The sequence below is a fragment of the Salmo trutta genome, chromosome 31 (assembly GCF_901001165.1).
Source record: "Salmo trutta chromosome 31, fSalTru1.1, whole genome shotgun sequence".
NCBI classification, from domain to species: domain Eukaryota; kingdom Metazoa; phylum Chordata; class Actinopteri; order Salmoniformes; family Salmonidae; genus Salmo; species Salmo trutta.
The window spans coordinates 35,905,316-35,923,116 of NC_042987.1; positions in this window are offsets into that span (position 1 = coordinate 35,905,316).

Consider the following 17,801-nt stretch of genomic DNA (forward strand, 5'->3'; position numbering starts at 1 on the left):
TTTAGCAGGAAACAATCATTAATCATATGTTCCACTTTATGACAATAGAAACAGGAACGCTCATTTTTCTGCTGTGCTGGATATACTGCTGGCCGACTAGGACTAAAAGTAGGCAATTCGGTAGTTCTTCTCTCAGTATTAGCCGAAAACACGCTCTTGTGCGTCAACACAAACTCATCTGCCAACACAGACGCTTCTGACAGGGAGGATACCTTCTGTTCGTTTAGGTATACTACAATGCGTTCGGGTAAACAATTTTTAAACTCTTCCAACAAGATTAACTCCCGGAGAGAGTTGAAATCAGTTACCTTACTAGCAGCATGCCATTTATCAAACAGATTTCCCTTGTCTCTAGCAAATTCCACATAAGTCTTACTAGGAGACTTTCTATGAGACCTAAATCTCTGTCGGTATGCCTCAGGCACAAGCTCATAAGCGCGAAGAACAGTAGCTTTGACCACTTCATAATTCAAACTGTCTTCCAGAGGTAGCGCTGACAAAACCTCTTGGGCTATACCAGTTCATTTACACTGAAGTAATAAGCACCATACTTCTTCAGGCCATTTCAAGGCTACGGCTATACGTTCAAACACAAAAATAGGAGTCAACCTCTGTTTAGAGAGTCAAAGGTACTAAGGCAATCTGCCTACTAATGTCAAACGTGTTGGAAGCTACAGCTAGTGAGGACGACTCACTAACAGGCACAGTAGGAACGAAGGCTAGCCTCGCTGTCTCTGCCTCCAGTTCCATTTGGCGCATTTTGAAATCCATCTGCCGCTGTTCTCTTTCTGCCTCAATTTTACACATTTCCAACTGCCGCTGTTCTCTTTCTTTTTCTGCCTCAAGTTTACACATTTCTAACTGGAGATTTTCTCGCCTAATTTGGGCTCTCTCTTCCGCCTCCAGTTGAAACTGTATAGAACGGACATCCCTTCTGGCATCACCAGTTGACATTGGGGAGAGCGGATCAAAACGGGGCAATGTGGCTGGAGCTTTAGCCTTGCCCTCGGTCTCAGACACCGACGAGCTTACAGGTGCATCAACATCCCCTACAGGGGTAGTAGGTTCAGGCAGCGGTAATACTAGCACTTGTTCTTCCAACAAAACATTTAACACCAGTTGTTTAACCTCCGCTTTAACTAAACTGTGCGAAATAGACAACGAATAATGGTTAGCCAAGGTCATCAAATCAATTTTACGACATTTATTAAACACCTCCCACGACAGGTTATCCAAAAAGGATTGCACATCAAAAGTAGCCATTTTAAACTACTACACCAAACAAACACTAATGCTTTGACGCTCAACACTGAACTAACCACTATCACAATCTGCATGAGCGGCATGGGTGTCAGTAATGACAGATCCCGGATGAGCCCCCACTTATGTTACGAATCCCTTTGGCCCTGCAGTCTAGGGGGGATGGATACGAGACCCGTAACATAAATCATACAAATTATAATTGTGACAAGTAACAGTGAGAACCAAAAACCACAGACAACTGAAATCTACCGTCAAACTCAAAAGGTTTATTTTAAACACACGGTAAAGGGGTGTGAGAAAAGGGGCTGAGCTGGACCCAAGCAAAGAAACAATAATCAAAAATTCCCCTAAGCTAGACTAGCCTATTTCCACAACAGCTAGCTAACTAACCAAAAATACAGTGGGTGGTCCGCCCAGTTCTAACTAGGGTACTTAGACAAAGGATTCCTACGGGTAATGTATGCCCATGGGCGACTTGTCTTAGTACCCCCTTTTCCCACCAAACAAACAATCAACACTTTAACAAAATAATACTCACAGGTGGGATGGGCAAAGTGACATGTAGTTTCAAAACAAAAGAGATCAACACAGAGATGTAGAGCTAGGGACAGAGAGAGAGATTTAACACAAAGCTTGATCACAGAGTGAGAATGAGCTAGCGAGAAATTGATCTGGGGAGAAAACAACTGACTGGGTTTTTAAACCAAGGGAAAGGGGCTGTGATTGGTTGAGGGAAAAGGAACAGGTATCTTCTGATTGATGACTGATTGGGGAGTGATGATTGTCACCTGTGAGGAGAAGGAGAGAAGAAACACACATACAGGATACCTGTATCCGTAACATCCATGAATGTGGAAGAGGTGCCTTTATCCTGGGACACACCCGGACCCAGCTGTTTCCCATGTAGCTGACGACCCTCCCAGCTCCGCCCACCGGCATCCCAACAAGGAAACAAGAACAAAAAGAGAGAATACGGCAGACAGAGTGGGAGGGTCGTCACACTACCCACTACTTACCTAACTTTTTAGCACCACATGGTGCGCTAACCAAAATACAGGGGATGGTCCACCCAGGTCTTACCTAGTGTGCATAAACAGTACATACTATGGGTTATGTATGCCCGCAGGCCTCTTGCCTAAGCACTCCCCTTCCCCCCTGAGAAAAAAAACAGAATACAAAGGATGTCAATAAAAAAAATTTAAACTGCATCCTACTGACATACAGGACATACTAATAAGCTCTCTCAGCAACAACCAACACAGGACATACTAAATTTGTTACCCCAGGTAATCTTAGGTCTTACTACATACAGTCGGGAGGAACTATTGGATATAAGAGAAACGTCAACTCACCAACATTACAACCAGAAATACGACTTTCCCGAAGCGGATCCTCTGTTTGGCCCACCACCCAGGACAATGGATCGGATCCCAGCCGGTGAGCCAAAACAACGGCGCCACAGAAGAAGGGGCAGACGGAGCGGTCTTCTGGTCAGGCTCCGTAGACGGGCACATCGCGCACCGCTCCCGAGCATACTACTCGCCAATGTCCAGTCTCTTGACAACAAGGTAGACGAAATCCGAGCAAGGGTAGCATTCCAGAGAGACATCCGAGACTGTAACGTTCTTTGTTTCACGGAAACATGGCTCACTCGAGACACGCTATCCGAGTCGGTACAGCCACCTGGTTTCTTCACGCATCGTGCTGACAGAAACAAGCATCTCTCTGGTAAGAAGAAGGGTGGGGGTGTATGCCTTATGATTAACGAGACGTGGTGTGATCATAACAACATACAGGAACTCAAGTCATTTTGTTCACCTGACTTAGAATTCCTCACTATCAAATGCCGACCGCATTATCTACCAAGAGAATTCTCTTAGATTATAATCACAGCCGTGTATATCCCCCCCAAGCAGACACATCGACGGCCCTGAAAGAACTTCATTGGACTATGTAAACTGGAAACCACATATCCTGACGCTGCATTTATTGTAGCCGGGGATTTTAATTAACAAGGCTAATATGAAAACAAGGCTCCCCAAATTCTATCAGCATATCGGTTGTGCTACCAGGGCGGGCAAAACCCTAGACCACTGTTATTCTAACTTCCACGACGCATATAAGGCCCTCCCCCGCCCTCCCTTTGGAAAAGCTGACCGACTCCATTTTGTTGCTCCCAGCCTATAGACAGAAGCTAAAACAGGAAGCTCCTGCCCTCAGGTCTGTTCAACGCTGGTCCAACCAATCGGATTCTGCGCTTCAAGATTGCTTCGACCACGTGGACTGGGATATGTTCCGCATTGCTGCGAACAACAACATTGACGAATACGCTGACTCGGTGTGCGAGTTCATTAACAAGTGCATCGGTGATGTTGTACCAACAGTGTCTTAAAACATTCCCCAACCAGAAACCGTGGATTGATGGCAGCATTCGCGCAAAACACTGCTTTTAATCAGGGCAAAGTGACCAGAAACATGACCAAATATAAACAGTGTAGCTAATTCCCTCCGCAAGGCAATCAAACAAGCTAAGCGTCAGTACAGAGACAAAGTGGAGTCGCAATTCAACGGATTAGACACGAGAGGTATGTGGCAGGGTCTACAGTCAATCACGGACTACAAAAGAAAAATCAGCCCCGTCGCGGATCACGATGCCTTGCTCCCAGACAGACTAAACAAGTTTTTTGCTCGCTTTGAGGACAATACAGTGCCACTAACACGGCCCGCTACCAAAACCTGCAGGCTCTCCTTCACTGCAGCCAATGTGAGTAAAACATTTAAACGTGTTAACCCTCACAAGACTGCAGGCCCAGACGGCATCCCCGGCCGCGTCCTCAGAGCATGCGCAGACCAGCTGGCTGGTGTGTTCACAGACATATTCAATCAATCCTTATCCCAGTCTGCTGTCCCCACATGCTTCAAGAGGGCCACCATTGTTCCTGTTCCCAAGAAAGCCAAGGTAACTGAGCTAAATGACTACCGCCCTGTAGCACTCACTTCTGTCATCATGAAGTGCTTTGAGAGACTAGTCAAGGACCATATCACCTCCACCCTACCTGACACACTAGACCCACTCCAATTTGCTTACCGACCCAATAGGTCCACAGACGACGCAATCGCCATCACACTGCACACTGCCCTAACCCATCTGGACAAGAGGAATACCTATGTAAGAATGCTGTTCATCGATTACAGCTCAGCATTTAACACCATAGTAACCTCCAAACTCGTCATTAAGTTCGAGACCCTGGGTCTTGACCCCGCACTGTGCAACTGGGTCCTGGACTTCCTGACGGGCCGCCCCTAGGTGGTGAGGGTAGGTAACATCACCGCAGCCACACTGGAGATAGCGGGCTGGACCGGCTTACCTGAGGAACTGTTGGGAGAATCACTCACAATATGCTTTCAGCATGTTAACATGACACACTTCACTCCAGTCACTAACGGTGTCATGTAATTGGGGCGCGATTTCGCTTTCCCCTGCCTTAGTTTTTACAGGGGTAAAAACTGTCAGCCTTGCAGAAGGAATACTCAGTGCATTGTCTTCTACCTCAACATTCTCAAAAATGGAACTAGCCAAATCCACCACATCTCCTAGCTTGCGAGATTGTGCCCTCGTTAAAACACAAGCAGGAAAAACATAGGGAAATGCTTGAACCAATTTATCTGTAGTTTTGATATCATACCTAGTAGCAATGTGACTGTCTTACTGGCAGTGTGAAACGTCTTGATACACTGGATCCACTTAGTGTCAGACTTGGTAATGGTACAGGTACTGTTTTTGTCTCTATCCCCTGTAATATGACATGTGAGCCACAATACGTTGCAGGAGACCAGGGTAAAGCATCAGTAACGTTTCTTGACTGCGCCGCCCCGGTGTCTCGTAAGATTTGAATGGGCTTTTGATCAGCTTATTCTCCAGTTAAGGAAACACAACCGGCAGAGAGAAACGGAGCATAGACAGGATCCAGTTGCACAAATGCTGAATCAATAACTCGGTCCAACGGACGAGCCAGACTTGACTAAACCCACACTTTTCATTTTTGGGGACGGTGACAGGGACTGTTTCGGTTTATTTTTCAAAATCGGACAGTCCGCAATCACGTGACCCTTTTGGTGACAGTAAAAACATTCACTGATTTCGTGCGAATGCTTAGGGTCGTTGGAGGAAAAGCGACCCGAACGACGTAATCAGTCGGCCTTCAAAACGAGGCGCACCAAAGACAGTCTTGTGTGTCAAAGCGTACTCATCTGCCAACACTGCTGCCTGAGCCACTTTCTGTTCATTTAAATGAACTACAATTCTATCAGGGAAGTTGCTTTTAAAATCCTGCAACAGCATCAACTCCAGAATATCAGCAAAGGTGTTTGTTTAATCGATGGTGTTCAGCCAGCAAAGCTGAACACCATCGATTTTTATCAGACTCTTTATCCCTTGCAAACTCAACAAACGTACGGTGAGAGGATTTTGTGGTTCCTGAAGCGCTGCCTATAAGCTTCAGGCACCAACTCATAAGCCCGCAACACGGTAGTTTTAACTGTATCATACTTTAAACTGTCTTCCAGGGAGAGAGCAGCTACTACTTCCTGGGCTTTCCCAGACAACTTACATTGTAACAGGAGCGGCCAATGCAGCGCAGCGGCCACACGCTCAAATGCAGAGAAATAGGAATCGACTTCCGACTCTCGGAATGGAGGGACTAAAGCTATATTTTTACTCACATCGAAGTGGGCTTGATGATGAACAGGTTGTGGAGTCGCACTGGAGCCAGCATCTAGCTCCAGTTGTCGGATCCTCACCTTGTCGATTTCCATTCTCCTCATTTCTAGATCAAACTTAATCTGTCTATCTTTTTGCTCCATTTCTAAACGGGTCAGCCTCACCTTCAGCCTAGCGGTCCTGTCTGAACGACCCGAAGCAGAAGATAAAGGGTCGAATCGGGGCAATGTAAAGGGGGTGCGAGCAACCCCTTCCTCCACACCGTCCTCCGACTTGGCATCGGAAGGTCTACCCATCTCCTCTCCTGAAGCCTCATCTTTCAACAAGAAAATTCGTTTTCTCGTTAAACCCCTCCCTGACTTGCACCAAAAGCTCAGCCTTTAACAACAATACACTGTGTTTAGGCTACTTAATGTATTGTGACACAGCCCACCCCCTCATTCCAAAAACACTTAAATTATAGTAACTGTTACAAATTGTGGCCAAGTAATGTTTTTATAATATTGGATTTTTAAGCCAGTACATAAATAGAAATGTTGACCAAGAACGAATAGAATGGGCAGCAGGAGAACGAAGAGTGAAAACAACAAAACAAACAGTAAACCCAACCATACCCAACATTTATCAGCCTCCCCCTAGCCCACTCAAGTCTCCTCTGCATGGTTTCCATTCTGCAAGATGACAGTTTGGTGAAAATAGAGACCATGGATGGGACTGAGATTCCTGTTCAAACAGTGCCATAGTACTAACGTTAATATTCCTGGTTTATGTCTGAAGTAAATTTCTACATCATAGGCTTAGATGAAATATTAATATTTCAAAGGGTATTCAAAATTAATATCTGTGCTGTTGTAGATATTAGCAAAGTTTTTACAGGGTTGTCTTATGTCAAATGAGCTTTGTAAATGTTTTCATGCTAATCACGAGCTAGCGCGGCTAAGGCTAGGTAGCATTGAAATTAAAGCTAACCAGTCAGCCTGCCAAATGTTTTAGACCTTCAGTTGTTTTGCCTAAAAATACAAAAACATGTTTGACGTCAGTACTCCTCGATAATAAGTCACCTTTATGTAACTAGCAGGGCTGTAAAAATATTACAAGACGGCGCCGTTCACTGTGGCTATGGCTGGGGTGTGCGGCTAAGGAACGTTAACAAGCGAACTAGTAACTAATTTATCAATCCGGCCATTTAAATACCAGCATTCATTACAACAAAAATATATATTCTACATATACTAGCTAAATATAAAATACTCCATTGGCCTAATCAGACTTACAATATTAAGCCTAAGTTACTTGCACTGCTGTCTCAGTGTCTGAGCCTCCAACATAGCTGCATAGCACTACACAAATCCGTCCTCTGTGTTAGCTAGCAGATCAACTTTATGATTAAGTAATAATAGTATTTAAAAATAATCAACCTTGTCAACGTGTACTGAAGGGCACCAGGATTATTGGAGAGCAGAAGCTGAGTGCAGGCATTTAGGGTCTGTTTGCCAATCGGATAAGGAAGTTCCTTCTTGCCATCTTCAATTGTGGTGTTGCATCAAACTGACTGAACACCGATTTAATGAAAGGAGGAGCTAGGGAAATTGGCTGGTAAAATTAGCATATTAAAGAACGCGTTAAATTAGCGTGTGTAGGTGTATATTTAGCAGCTGTAGGTGTTAATTTGATGTGTGCGGGACTGCTTGCAGACGTTTATTTAGCACATTTGCACGCGCTTATTTGACGCGTGTAGGCGTTCATTTAGCACGTGAAGACATTAATTTAACACGTGCACACGTTCATTTAGCACCTGCACCTGCTTACTTTACAAACGCAGCATAAAAAATATCGCATTTTGGCCACGTGCTTTAAGACCCAAACGGCGTTCCATAGAGAAGCGTCTGTGGCGCATGTCCTGGCTCTTCTTCTCCCACACATCCATCCTTTGGTAGGATTCACGGAGTAACACAGCAATGTTGTTAAGGAGAGCAAACAGTGGCCCACTTGCAAAGAGAATTTCAGTTGTTGTCAGACAAACCAGATTAAGGACACGTGCATAGCACCAAACATGCACTTGATTGGGGGTAGAGAGTTGAGAAGCCCTTATATTTGCCCTGCATATTGGATGCTCCATCTGTAGCATTGCCAATGCACTTGCTCATGTCTAATTTGAGTTTGTCCAGTTGTTGACAGATGGAGTGGATAAAGTACTGTCCAGTGGCTGCCTCACACTTCACAACAGCCACAAGCCTCTCTTGTACAACATCTGTCACATATCTCACAATGACAGAGCACTGGTCTTGAGAAGTTATGTCCTGAGTTGTGTCGATCTGGACAGAGAACATTCCAGCTTGCTCAATTTCACTTGACATGGTCTCTTGGGTAATGCTCTGAATTGTGTGAATGATGGTGTTGACAGTATTTTTTGAGGTGTGTGTGATTAGAGAACCTCTGCATCTTGCCCCAGACTGATTGTGGGTTCTTGCGTTTCTACATACATTTGATGAGATGTTCTTTCTAACAGACGTCATACTTTCCCAGCAGTATTATCTCCAAGAAATTACTGTGATCGATACTGGTGTCCTCTAATGTATATGCAGCCTCAGACTGCATCCCCCTGTAACTGAGCCTCATCTTGCCAATGACTTTCACTATGTCTACGACACGTTCCAGCACCTGCCTTCTCCTGCGTACCTGCTCTCTGTGGGCAGACACCTGACTGCCACTGAGAAGACTTTGAATGTCTGCTTGGGAGGACCTTAAAGGGTATGCCTCAGCACTACTTCTGTGCATGTTGCTCTTCTCATGCTCTTCTACCCCTTGGTGAACATGTTTCCAATCCGTCATTCCACTCATAAAAATACTGCTGTCAGTAGGCTTCACAAATGCCATACAAATTGACTTGAGTCTCTTGAAATAATCAAAAGTTGGTGTGGCATCCTGGCCTTCCCTGACTCTCTTCCACTGAAACTGGACTGGGCCTATCATCAACCAGGATATTAATAAAATATAAATTAACTAATAAAGGCCCAATTCTGAAAAATGACAATTTCATATCAAGTGAATGAATGACAACTGTGACGATTGTCAAAAGGAGTAGACCAAGGTGCAGCGTGGAAAGTGCTCATATTTATAGTAACTCAGAACACTAAATCAAAATAACAAAACAACGGAAAATGAACGTCACGTTCTGCAGGCTTTACTGAGCAGTACAAAAACAAGATCCCACAACTGAAGGTGGGGGGGGGGAAGGGCTGCCTAAGTATGATTCCCAATCAGAGACGATAGACAGCTGCCTCTGATTAGGAACCACGCTCGGCTAAACACAAAGAAATAGAAAACATAGAATGGAATAGAAATTCCAACAACCTAGATTGCCCACCCCATATCACACCCTGACCTAACCAAACTAGAGGAAATAAAACGTCTCTAAGGTCAGGGCGTGACAACAACACATTTTTTTGTGTGGCTTTATTCACCGTTCACACCGGACTGTTGGCATGATGATGAGTTTCAATGTGTTGTCTAGTAAGAGGAGAAGTGGTAGGAACCATGGCGATGAGGATCATAGCTAGCAAATCACTGTAGCCATATTCTCCCGGACAAAATATAAATTTGAGAGGGAAACGACTTGATTTGGTTTTACAATATGTATATTATTTGCAACCAATGGCTGTATAGACATCAAATAAAATTAGCTAATTAACGTTTGGATATATCTAATGCAATTTAGCGTTTATCAAATAAATGCTTATTTTAGCTAAGTCAAATTATATGACAGTAAATCACTGATATTCAAGTGATTACCATTTCCCACAAAATCCCCACAGGACGGCGAAATCTAGGCATTCAGAGCTTTGCTAGGCGTCAAATTTGAGTTTTTCCACTAGCTGGTTTGAAAACGCAATTACTGGATGTCTTTACCTCAATTCTTTCTTTCTGGTACATTTACACAACAGTAGCTGACCAATAGTATTTGCATTTCACTCATAAATTCTGATATAACATGTTGTATTTAACACATTTAGGCACATATCTACTGCTTCGGCTGCACTGTCTTTGGCTTCGCTGACCTCTCCGTCTACTCTTTTACCCGAAAACCAGGTTGTGTTATCTTCCTCTTGCTGGTCTAGCACTTCGATGTCAGCGTCGGTGGCACTGGTACTAGTACCACTACTACCGAAGAAGTCAGTTTTTTTTACATTTACTTGCATTTGAGTGAAGACTTTTGACTGTGTGTGAGTGAGACAAAGGGGGCGGGACTAAGGGTTGCATAGACGTTCCTTTGGAATAGACCAACGGGCCTGAGGGAAAGGGGGGGGTTGGCCCGTGTCGCTCAACCTTCTGTTAACTTTTTTATTAGTGGTAAAACATTTTAGAAGGCAGGTGGCCCACCGGCCCAGAGGTTGACTAGCCGGTGGCCAGTCCGCTACTGCCGGCCACTCCAAGCTTTGGAGAGCCCAAGGTTACCGTCCACCCCAAGGTTACCGTTTCCTCTTCATGCTTTGGAGAGCCCAAGGTTACCATCCACTCCAAGCTTTAGAGAGCCCAAGGTTACCGTCTACCCCAAGGTTACCGTCTACCCCAAGGTTACCGTCTACCCCAAGGTTACCGTCTACCCCAAGGTTACCGTCTACCCCAAGGTTACCGTCCACCCCAAGGTTACCGTCCACCCCAAGGTTACCGTCCACCCCAAGGTTACCGTCCACCCCAAGGTTACCGTCCACCCCAAGGGTACCGTCCACCCCAAGGGTACCGTCCACCCCAAGGGTACCGTCCACCCCAAGGTTACCGTCCACCCCAAGGTTACCGTCCACCCCAAGGTTACCGTCCACCCCAAGCTTTAGAGAGCCCAAAGTTACCGGCCACTCAAAAACAAAATCAGGAAAATAAACAAAGATACAAAACACAGGTGAATCTATGGCCTCTCACAGGCGCTCACTTTTTTGGGGGCAAATTGAATTTTTTTAAATCTGCCCAAAAATGTCGGATGCAAATACACCTCCAGGCTGTGGCTTACGGTTTTATAATATAGACATTCACCAATAAATACACTATACACACATGACTTGAACATACACAGCATCATACCTTTGATGAGAAGTTTAAGAGATTGTCCCTGCATTTTGCCTTGTTTATTATTCATGAACTTAATGAGTTAAATAACGTATGATATACAGGCTAATGATTCTGCCTGCCTTTCAGTAGGAACTAAGTGATTTATCTCTTCCACTGACTCCAGTTATTAACGGGCCTCCCTTTTGTCTGAAATTACACTTGTCATCATCATCCCCACGTGTGATTAATGTCACTAGAGCTATGGTTTTACCCCCTCATCTTACTTCATCAGACAGGCACTGACACTTAAAACTGGTCTGAGACCTGCTCCGTTTCCAAGTCCATTTGTTTTAATGAGTTAACCACTGTAGCAGAGTTAATCATGAAAGCCAAACTGATACTTTTACCTAAAGTCAATTTACAGAAAGAACACTGACATTCTTTCAGACATATCCAGAAACCTATAGAGTTTGATTAACTTGTTGTCCACAAGCCTTACTGAGAGAAAGTGACAGACATTCTTTTTACGAGTGATTTCCCAGCGGTTCCAAGAGCTGTAACTCACTTTACTTTAAGCGCAGCGATCAGGAAAGACAGTTCAATGTGTGCCGCCGTCCCTGGGAGGTGTACTCAAGACACAGTGGGGCCAGCCAGGAAGGGCCTGAGGACACCCAGCAGCACTGCGCCCATCAAGTGTGCTCAGACTTAGTGGGGCCAGCCAAGAAGGGCCTGAAGAGAAGAAACAGGCTGCAGAGGTGGAGACATAATAGGAAGTATGTCAACTGAAGATTAAGGAAATCTGATGTCGAGGTGTGGGAAATTGTAAGCCCAGAATAACATAATTATTTAAATTCAAGTGCAAAGAGTTAAATAAAGCACCAAATAATATATATGGAGATAAGTAAATGATATCTTGATCTGAAATTTAAGAGGTGCAACTACATTTTGAAGAAGATTAATTATATGAATTGAAAAATTAAATAGTTGCTTTTAATGTGGAATCTCATTTAAACATTCAAATTTAAGCAGGTTTTGGAACAAATCCAATTGCCATTATACATGTCTCCTGAATGCCATATCAATGTGTAAAAAGAAAATAGAACGGACATAAGAAATGTGAATGGAGAAACTGTTACTGATGAGAATAGGAAAGGAAAAGCTGTAAGAAACAAACGTATAAGACAATTGTCTAATGAAATGTATGAATTCCTAAAAGCTGTTAGCGATCTACCTGTATGTTATTTATCAATTCTTTATTTTACAAGGTAAGTCAGTTAAGAACAAATTCTTATTTTCAATGACAGCCTAGGAACAGTGGGTTCAATGCCTTGGTCAGGGGCAGAAAAACAGATTTTTACCTCGTCAACTCAGGGATTCGATCTTGCAACCTTTCGGTTACAAGTCCAACGCTCTAACCACTAGGTTACCTGCCGCCCCAATGATGTCATTGACTTACCTCTGCCTTGTTTTACACCTTAATTAAAAGCAATTTTCAGGACCCTGTCTTTCAAAGATAATTCGTAAAAATCCAAATAACTTCACAGATCTTCATTGTAAAGGGTTTAAACACTGTTTCCCATGCTTGTTCAATGAACCATAAACAATTAATGAACATGCACCTGTGGAACGGTCGTTAAGACACTAACAGCTTACAGACGGTAGGCAATTAAGGTCACAGTTATGAAAACTTAGGACACTAAAGAGGCCTTTCTACTGACTCTGGAAAAACACCAAAAGAAAGATGCCCAGGGTCCCTGCTCATCTGCGTGAATGTGCCTAACAGGTTGACTACACCACGAGCGTTGCAAAATACATTTTGAAATCTATATTGTTCAATTATTGCACCCACACTGCTTGCACGCGTCAACGAGCGTCTGCGTTGCCATGGGCTAAAATAGAAGTCAGTTCTATTTGTGACGCAGATTGCGCTGCAAGTCCTGCCTCTCCCATCTCCTCATTGGTTTATAGAAGCAGGTACCCACGTGCCATCTCCTCATTGGGTATACCCACGTGGGTGACTGAAAGACGAACTAGGTCGGTGGCGGTAATGCACCTAATTTATGAAAGTTGCCAATTGCAATATAAAGTCAAGAGGAAGAAAAAGCATGGCAGGAGGAGAGAAAACGGTAAACCGAATCGTTTCTAGTCATATGTGTGGATTATTTGTCGGAGTAGAGGACCTTGTGCATTTCAGGTAAAATAACAACTCAATGTTTATATCCCAGGACAAATTAGCTAGCAACAGCAAGCGAGCTAAATAGGACAAATTAGCTAGCAAGTGCAAGCTAGCTAGCTAAATTGCCATAAATGTTTAATGCATTTCGACCTGTCCCCAAATTATTGTAATTGGTTCAGTGTTTGTTTTGATATTTTAACCTGCGTGTAGTGATCGCGTTTGGTGAAAAAATAAATTTATGCACGATGACGCACGTGCGCAGCCGGTTTGGGTTCCGTATTAGGCATGCTGCAAGGAGGCATGAGGACTGCAGATGTGGCCAGGGCAATAAATTGCAATGTCCGTACTGTGAGACACCTAAGACAGCGCTACAGGGAGACAGGACGGACAGCTGATCATCCTCGCAGTGGCAGACCACGTGTAACAACACCTGCACAGGATCGGTACATCCAAACATCACACCTGCGGGATAGATACAGGATGGCAACAACAAATGCTCGAGTTACACCAGGAACGCATAATCCCTCATCAGTGCTCAGACTGTCCGCAATAGGCTGAGCGAGGCTGGACTGAGGGCTTGTAGGCCTGTTGTAAGGCAGGTTCTCACCAGATATCACCAGAAAAAAACTTTGCCGATGGGCACAAACCCACCGTCGCTGGACCAGAAAGGGCTGGCAAAAAGTTATCTTCACTGACGAGTCGCGGTTTTGTCTCACCAGGGGTGAATGTCGGATTCGCATTTATCGTTGAAGGAATGAGCGTTACACCGAGGCCTGTACTCTAGAGCGGGATCTATTTGGAGGTGGAGGGTCTGTCATGGTCTGGTGCAGTGTGTCACAGCATCATCGGACTGAGCTTGTTGTCATTGCAGGCAATATCAAAGCTGTACATTACAGGGATGACATCCTCCTCCTTCATGTGGTACCCTTCCTGCAGGCTCCTCCTGACATGACCATCCAGCATGACAATGCCACCAGCCATACTGCTCATTCTGTACGTGATTTCCTGCAAGACCGGAATGTCAGTGTTCTGCCATGGCCAGCGAAGAGCCCGGATCTCAATCCCATTGAGCACGTCTGGGACCTGTTGGATCGGAGGGTGAGGGCTAGGGCAAGGGCCATTCCCCGCAGAAATGTCCGGGAACTTGCAGATGCCTTGGTGGAAGAGTGGGGTAGCATTTCACAGCAAGAACTGGCAAATCTGGTGCAGTCCATGAGGAGGAGATGCACTGCAGTACTTAATGCAGCTGGTGGTCACACCAGGTACTGACTGTTACTTTTGATTTTGACCCCCCCCCCCTTGTTCAGGGATACATTATTCAATTTCTGTTAGTCACATGTCTGTGGAACTTGTTCAGTTTATGTCTGTTGAATCTTATGTTCATACAAATATTTACACATGTTAAGTTTGCTGAAAATAAACGCAGTTGACAGTGAGAGGACGTTTCTTTTTTTTGCTGAGTTTATGCACATCCTTTTACCATGGGGTGATTACAATGCTTGACAGTAAACAGAAACAGACAGTGCCATGGCACCTTTTGGACTTGAAATTCAGTCACACCTCTTTGCACACACAGACCATGATCCAGTACACATGAACCAGAGAAGGAATGGATCATTAGTAAATGTATTGAATTTGTATAATATGAAATGCTTTTCTTCTTGATGAAAGTTATACACACACAACATGTATTTGTGCCATTAGGATTAATAAGGCTCTTTTAAAAGAGACATGATAGTGTAAATGTTTATATATGTTCATGTACTGTATATAACGTCATTGATTGATTCATTAGTTAGTTATGTCATAATACAGACACACAGGCCTACATGCATGAGACACACACACACACACACACTAAAAGGGTAGAACAATTAGTGACAATTACCCATAACCAAGAGAAGGCTCTCACCTCACTCCCGAAATTTGACTCTTAGTCGAGTGCATCCTGACTTCTACAGCAAGCGAACAGATAGCCGTGTCTATTTGTTTGTGGCGTCCTGTCTTTGTCCGCTCTGCTGCCCTGCCTAGAGAGAAATAAATCGTCCATTATGGACGACATTAAAGTGTCGGTGACAAGCATATGTCAGCAGTGACGCATTAATCAATCTTAATGGCCACCGCTGCTGTTGCACTAATTATTATTTCTGGAACTCTAATGACTGGAACCCTCCTAGACTGCAGGGTTCTGCAGTTATGTCTCCCTGCTATACAAGAGCTGAGACTGGCTGTTTAACCTTGTATTAGTTAGAGATATTTTATTAATTAGAGATTATTTTATTAGTTAGCATATATTGTAAGAAATTACTCATAAGTGTGAATTGCAAGATGTGTGGCTCTCTCTCTCTCTCTAACTTTATCCTCCCTCTTTCTCATTAACCCCCCTCACCCCCTCTAAAAAAAGACCCTGGTTGTGGATCCTTGTGAGTTCTTAAGGTTGCTATCCTCTTTTCCTTTTAGGAAGACAAGAAGTTCAGTCTATGTAGTGTGGTAAGTGTGATTTGAATGTACCTGACAGTTTGATAGTTGGCATGATAGTTCTGCAAAAACATGTTAGGACACAAGTTGGAGTATGAATTAACAAGTAAAGCTCTACTGCCACCTAGTGGCTGTGTTAACACATACCCGTACACAACCGGAAAATACCTTACCGTGAAATGCTTATTTAAGAGCCCTAAATAAACGAAAGTAAAACATATATATATATATATATATAAAAAGGTAACAAGAAAATTACATAAGAATAACGAGGCTATATACTGTATGGGGATATCAGTACTGAGTCAGACTATGCATAGATAATATTTACATTTTAGTAATTTAGCAGACGCTCATATCCAGAGCAACTTACAGTAGTGAATGCATACATTTGATTTCATGTAGTAGTGTAGTGTACAGCACTTTGAGATATCAGCTGATGTTAGAAGGGCTATATAAATAAATGTCATTTGATTAGTGTGTCTTGTAGTGTCAGGTAGTGTGTTTACATTTACATTTTAGTCATTTAGCAGACGCTCTTATCCAGAGCGACTTACAATAGTGAATGCATACATTTCATACATTTCATTTCATGCATTTTTTTATTGTTTTTGTACTGGCCCCCCGTGGGAATCAAACCCACAACCCTGGCGTTGCACACACCATGCTCTACCAACTGAGCTACAGGGAGTAGCAGCAGTGTAAAAACAACAAAGATGTTAACATCTGTAATCGCAGGTTCAGTGAAATGCTTATGTTTCTAGCTCCAACAATGCAGAAATATCTAGCAATACAATAACAATACACACATAATCCAAAAAGAAAGAACCAGAAATGTAAACATATCTGAGACCGGATTATAAATATGTACAGTATGTGAAAGGTGTGTATAGACAGTACATGAATAGAAAAGGTGTGTACAGACAGTATATGAATATAGAGGTGTGTGTGTATAGACCAGGGCTCTCCGACCCTGTTCCTGGAGAGCTACCGTTCTTGTAGGTTTTTGCTCCAATCCTAATGTAGCGCACCTGATTCTAATAATTACCTAGTTGATGATAAGAATCAGGTTAGTTAAAACTGGAGTTGGAGTGAAAACCTACAGTGGGTAAAACAGAATGTGACCAGTGTTCAATGACTATGTACATAGGGCAGGAGTCTCTATGGTGAAGGGCAGGTAGAGTACCGGATGGTAGCCCACTGGTGACAGTGTCTAAGGGACAGGGTACGCAAACAAAGATTATTTATTATATTGACAAGATAGTTGACTGACCGTTGCCACTGTGCACAGACGTCAATTCAACATCTATTCCACGTGGGTTCAACATAATTTCATTAAAATTACACGGAGACAACGTTGATTCAACCAGATGTGTGCCCAGTGGGTTCTAAAAATGGAAATACAAGGCAAAATCAGGTGGGAACATTCTAGCCAATGAGAGAGAGAGAGAGCAGATAAGTGTGTGAACAACTGACACAACTCTGATATAAAATAGTTTTTCTCAAAGTTGCCGGGAAATGCCACGTGTGTCCACTTATATCATTACATTTCACACAGCCTAATCATTACGAAACTTCTGTTCAATCAAATAAGCCTCACATAGCAAATTAGCAATTACATTTATTGTTGTAGACCAAATTCGACACTCATAGATTCCCATACAAAAAAGAAATCCCCATTTGGTCTGCTTAACGCGGTATTGTCGCGCGCACAGCTTTTTTGGCATGGAGTTGAACATCTTACTTCCCCTTTGACTCAAATCAAAGAACAGTGAAGAGAATATGGCCTATTCATTGTTCTTTGATTTGGGTGTACCGGTGTGTGTTAAAACAGCAATTAGGTGACAGTAAAGCTTTAGTTGTTAGGCAACATGAGAGCAGTGTTTCTTAATCCTGGTCCTTGGGACCCCAAAGGGGTGCATATTTTGCTAGGGCAAAAAACTAAAATGTGCACCCCTTTGTGTCCCCAAGACCAGGATCAAGAAACTGCAGTAGACAGATCAGGGCCACGTTCAATTGCCAAAGGTTCTCTAACGTTGCAGATAGAAATGTCATGAATAGAGCCTACATGATTTCTTGTTCCATGTCGGAGAGGCATGTTTGTTCTATATAACATATTTG